This window comes from Neofelis nebulosa, chromosome 17, assembly GCF_028018385.1.
Source record: "Neofelis nebulosa isolate mNeoNeb1 chromosome 17, mNeoNeb1.pri, whole genome shotgun sequence".
NCBI lineage: Eukaryota > Metazoa > Chordata > Mammalia > Carnivora > Felidae > Neofelis > Neofelis nebulosa.
This window is the reverse complement of record NC_080798.1, coordinates 59,636,148-59,641,701: the sequence shown is the minus strand read 5'-3', so window position 1 is coordinate 59,641,701 and position 5,554 is coordinate 59,636,148. Positions and strand designations below refer to the sequence as shown.

Here is a 5,554-nt window from a genome sequence, read left to right as displayed (position 1 = left end):
GTGCAGCAAGCCCAGCTAGACTGGGGAGCACCTCTGGGGATCCCTCACTTTTTTTTAATGTTTGTTTATTTTTAAGAGAGAGGGAGAAAGGGAGAGAGAATCTGAAGCAGGCTCCGGGCTCCGATCCGTCAGTACAGAGCCCAATGTGGGCTTGAACTCAGCATGGTGAGATCATGACCTGAGCCAAAGTTGGATGCTTAACCAACTGAGCTACGCAGGCAACCCATGGGGCCCCCTCACTTTCAGTTCACCTCCATGGTCCTTCCGATCACAGGCTTTGGGCAACTGTGTAACTAGGTAACTGGCCACGGGCTCTACTCGTGGCCCTGGGATGCCTCAGTGGACGTGACAGCCCCTTCTCCCTGGAGCCAATGTTCCAGGGTGAGGCTGGGACACCAGAAAGAAACAGAGTCAACCTGTGTGGTAAACATAATAAAGGTCTATAAATAAAGATATAAGAATATGTTTATGTAAATATGCAAAAAAGCAATACTGCAATTAAATAGAAAAGAACTAATAATATGAAGACGCTCCGTGGGCTTTCCCAGTCTTGGGGAGGGGCTGGATCTAATGGTTTGTGAGGACAGAAGGTTGAGTACATCCATCCTGGAGGCTGTTCTGGACCCCAGGAGGAGTCTCTTGAGGACCCTAAAGCTGGAGAGACAAAGAGGGAAATGAGTACTTACTGACCCCCCCCAAGGCAAGGCCAGCATCCCCTGCCCATCGCAGCTGTCCACGTCCCCTGGCCTCCTGACATCCTGGTCCTTTTTGGTTTGGGTGTTCCCCTGACGGGGACCCTCCCCTTTGGTGTGTGAAGACCGAGCCCCTGGAAACCAGGTGTGAACGTCCCTTTGACACACAAGAGCTTTGCCTCGAAGCTGTGACTTCAAGGTGCTTGCAGCAAAGTGAGGCTGGAGACAGACACCTGCAGGTCGGTTCCAGGAACCAGACCCGAAGCAGACCCTCGCAATGGCAGGAAAGCGTCAGGCTTCCTCCCCCCTCCCGCCCCCTGCATGCAGCAGGGCCCCCGGTCATGCCTCAGTTTACTCACAATGAATACACAGCTGTATGGGGACCAAGAGTTAAGTCCTACTTGAAGCCTTGGCCCAAGTTTTCCTCAGCGTAGCGGGCGCTCAGGGACAAACCCAGCCTCTGGTAAAGGGCAGAGTCTTCTGAGGCCAGACGTGAAGCCACCATTCACCCACGAAGCGTAGGGAGCTGCAAGAGAATGCTGCCTCATCTCCCAGCACAGCCTCCGTCTTTGCCGCGACTTTCGTAGCTTCGACTACCTCTAACGATACCCTTCCAGATGGAACACTAAGCCCATATGTTCTGTGACCGTATGTCACAGATGCCGGGATGGGGCATGGTTTGGGAAGGCTAAATCTGCCCGTTGGATGAGAGCTATTTTAGGGACTCTTGTCAGACCAGGGCAGCTGACCGTTCTCCACCCACCTCGTCTGCGGGCCGCAGGGAGGTGCGGGGAGGAGGTCACAGGGCCGGGGTGTCCACAGCCTCAAGGAGGGTGGAGCCAGAACCCAGAGTGCTATCTGAAGACACTGGAAGTAAGAAAGGCTTTCTGGACACTTCCCTAACGCTCAAGGCCCAACACTCAGGGCTTGCTTTCCCGGACTTCTGGATCCAGCTGGCTGACAGGGTTCTGGCTCCTCACGGGGCAGACAGTGCAGCCCCCGGGATCCAGCTTCCTCCCGGCATCCCGGCAGGAAGTGGCTCCGTCCCGTAGGGTAATGCTGGGCATGTACTAGGGCCCAGAGGCTGGAAAGAGCCACTGCAGGGTGGCCGGGCCACCTGATGGAAGACGGCCCTAGGACCGGGCTCCAGGCGTCCAGGCAGGCCCCAGGGCTGGGCTTCAGTTGGTGTCCCCGGGAAGACCAAGGTCAAAACGAAGGTCAAGTCCCTGGGAAGAAGGAGGAAGCCATGCCTTCTGGGCTGACACACGTCTGTTGTATATCTAATCCGTCAACCCAAGAGAGAAACATCTGCACTTTTCTGCTTATACTTCCTTATCGCTGTGTTTCTGCTTCCTTCTCAGCATACTTTCTGACAGATTTTGCCTCTTATCAAAAGAGAAAGGCACATTATTTGAGGCGTGAGTATATTCATGGCAATCCCAACCATAACCTTCCTTGTAGAAGGACACTTTCTGGAAGCTTCCTTTTGACCTTCGTGATTTTAGCTTTTGTTTCTGTTTTGTCTCAGTGTCACACTGTGGCTTGTCTGTAGCCTGTTATGTGCCCAGCACAGAGTAGGTACTCAGATGCTTCGTTAAATAAATGAACAAATTAAAAAGCAGAAAAAGGGATCATTTTGACATTTGCCCTTCCAAGTAGGCTGGACTCCTGATTATTTAAGTGCACGTTGGTTTCGCGATTCAGCATTTTCTGCCTAATGATGGACTTGTTTCCCATAATTAATTAATTTAGACTTATCTTTCAGATAGCTGAAATACATACCCCACTGTGATTTTTTTCTTTAAGAAAGGGGCATAAGCGACGTCTTTTTAAGTGTTGCTTCATTGCTATTTTATAAATATCACTCATGCTTGCTTCTTTAAAAAAGGAATTTAAGGGGCGCCTGGGTGGCTCAGTCGGTTAAGCATCCGACTCTTGGTTTCAGCTCAGGTCATAATCTCACGGTTCGTGGGTTTGGGCCCCAGGTCGGACTCTGCACAGGCAGCACGGAGCCTGCTTGGGATTCTCTCTCTCCCTCTCTCTCTGCCCCTCCCCAACTCGTGCTGTCTCTGTCTCTCTCCAAATAAATAAATAAACTTTAAAAAAATTTTAAGCAGAACTTCCTGAGGAAGAAACCAATTGCCCAAAATGCGTTAACTCATTCAAAATAATATTAGCGTGGCTGGCTTTCCCAACGTCTTCCCGCGTACATATACAAGTAGAAAGCTGAAGAGGATGACCATTTGATGCACGCGAGTAACACCATCCATGCTATTTTTAAATTAAAATGTGTTCGTTTTACATCTGAATTTGATTGGACAACAGTGTAAAGTAAGATCGAGGGAATTGCTGAAATAATCCTTTAGCACAAGAGGATAATTTCTGGAAGTCGCTCTAAGCTGAGAAAGGAGCCCAGAGGCAGTGTTTCTGCCCGCTGCACCCTTAAGGTGGCGCTGTGTGACCTTCCCGTTGGAAAGAGGGGGTCCTGGGGCACCTGGGTGGCTCAGTCGGTTAAGCGTCCGACTTCAGCTCAGGTCACGATCTCACGGTCCGTGAGTTTGAGCCCTGCGTCGGGCTCTGGGCTGACAGCTCAGAGCCTGGAGCCTGCTTCCGATTCTGTGTCTCCCTCTCTCTCTGCCCCTCCCTCGCTCATTCTCTGTCTCTGTCTTAAATAAACATTAAAAAAATTAAAAAAAAAAAAAAAGGGGGCCTGGGGCCGCTGACCACCTGTGTCTGTGCCCCCGGGCAGGGTCACGCCAAGGAAGCTGTATTCTGACACGGCAGTGCCCCGTGTGTGGGGCCCCATATTCAGCGTTCGTACTGAGTAACGTTCTGTTCCGCAACAACGGCCCCAAGTGTGCAAAATCCCATATTCAGATGGATTTCATTTTTTCTGCAATCATTTATAATGGTCTCTCTGTTCTTTTTTATTCTGCTTCAGTTTCTCATTTATAGCTGCATTTCGTCCAGGAGTTCTCCGCGCCCTACGTGGGACTCGTGAGCGGGACGTCCAGTGTTTTCTCGTGTTGTTTTAGAACTCACCTGCGTCTGTCGTCTTCCTACTGAAAGGCAACTTGTCTGGACTTCGTAATCTTTGTCCCATTTTCTTTCCCTCGGAGCCCTGGAGAACCTCCTGGGTCATCTGCCCTACGAGCGGCAGATGCGTTTCAGACCAGCTTTCCCTCTCCCCTTGGCGTGTGCTCTCCAGGAACGCGGTCGGGCCCTGTCGTGTTGTCTGTGGCTTCCTGACGTGCGGGGGGCGCTTCTGGCCCACCTGGCTTTCGTGGGGGGTGGGTGGCCTGAATGTGCTCACCGCTCATCCGGCGGCATCCCCGGTGCCTGCCCTCCGTGTCCACCGCCTTCTCCCCGCTAGCCAGGAGCTCTTCTAGCCTCTCCCTTCCCGTTAGCCGCGACCATCTCAGGGTTTCCCGCTGTCTCACGTGTCGCCCTCTGCCACTCCGTTCCTTGCTCCCCAGAGCCACGCTGGGAGCCCTGTGTCCCTGCTGTCCCTGTGCTTCAGCCAAAGTGAGTCCACGGCCACGCGGCCCGAGCTGTGGCTCTGCTCCTGGACCGTCCAACGCAGAGCCTGGGCTCTCCGGACACACCACCTACTTCTCTGCTCCGTACGCTCAGATTTTAACTTACAGCCTCAATAACAGCTTCAAATGTTCCTCCGCTCCGCCCATGTGTGTGATATCGGGGACCGACATTTCATCCAAACGCCAGTCTAACCCAGCGCGGGCCCTCTGGCCTTTCTCTGCCCCCCTGCCCCTTCCCCACCCCCACTGCTCGTTTTTGATTCTCGCGCCCAGAACCGGAGGTGATCTCTGCCCGAGTCCTCGCTGGGACCCAGCCCGCCGAACCGGGTGTGGGTGAAGGCTTGTTCTATTGGATCGTGAAGGTTGTCAGTCGGCGAGGACTGCTGTAGAAAGCACCTCCCAGATGTGGGCAAGTTTTCATTACAGAAAGATGAATTGCCACTACGTTTTTGATTTCTAGATAATGTGTGTTTCGTGCCCCCCACAAAGAGCCAATGTCTGGGAGAATATACTGTGTAGGCCCTAACTCGTGTAGAGGGCGTCTCGGGGTTCCTACCTAAATCTCTGCTCCACAGACTGAACTTCCTCCCGTCCACTGTCTTAGAAGTGTAAGATTCGCCCAGTCAGTGCAAACACGTTGGCTCCCTGGCTGTGCCTCCCCAAAGATTTCTGACGGGGTACACAGAGCCACTGTCAAAAAAGCCTGAAGCCGTGAGCTAGAAATGCAGCTCCAGCCACACTGCCTCTGTGCTGAGTCCCCAGCATAGCACCCCCAATCCTGCCTCAGGACCTTGGCACTTGTTGTTCCCTCCAAACATTCACCCCACCAGGTATCAACATAGTTCACCCCCTCACTTGTAGATAACTTCCAAACTGTGATCTGATCAGAGAGTCTCTCCGCCGCGTCTGTCCAGGATAGCACACACGCACACGCATACACGCACAGGTGCACACACATAGACACACATGCACACAACCATACACAGACGTGTGCACACGCACAGCCACATACGCATGTACACACACACATACTCCTGTGCTCACACACACTCGCACACGCGCTCTTTCCCGTCTACCACACTTCGTCTTCCGCCATGGCAGTCCCCGCCCCTTGCAAATGGAACAGAGACTCCAGAGGCCCCAGGACGATGTGTGATGCTGCAGGGTATCCCTTGAACCTTGCACGGCCTCTGGTGCTTGGTCGAACGCACCCCCACTTGTGGAGTGGGTCCAAGCACGCACGACGAGCTTGGCGGACAGCCTCGGGCGCCCGGGTTTGCGAGTGTGTGCGGGCTCTGAGTCAGGTGTGGGGGAGTAGATTCA

General features: G+C 53.2%; 1 long non-coding RNA gene across 1 annotated transcript; it reads right to left on the bottom strand.

Annotated features, from left to right (window-relative positions):
• Positions 1–447: 447 nt before the first annotated feature.
• Positions 448–1,440, bottom strand: LOC131499619 (uncharacterized). The gene is made up of 2 exons (XR_009255981.1): positions 1,052–1,440; positions 448–654 (listed from the first exon to the last, which is right to left on the bottom strand). It is a non-coding gene; the product is annotated as an uncharacterized LOC131499619 (long non-coding RNA).
• Between the last annotated feature and the right edge of the window lie 4,114 nt (positions 1,441–5,554).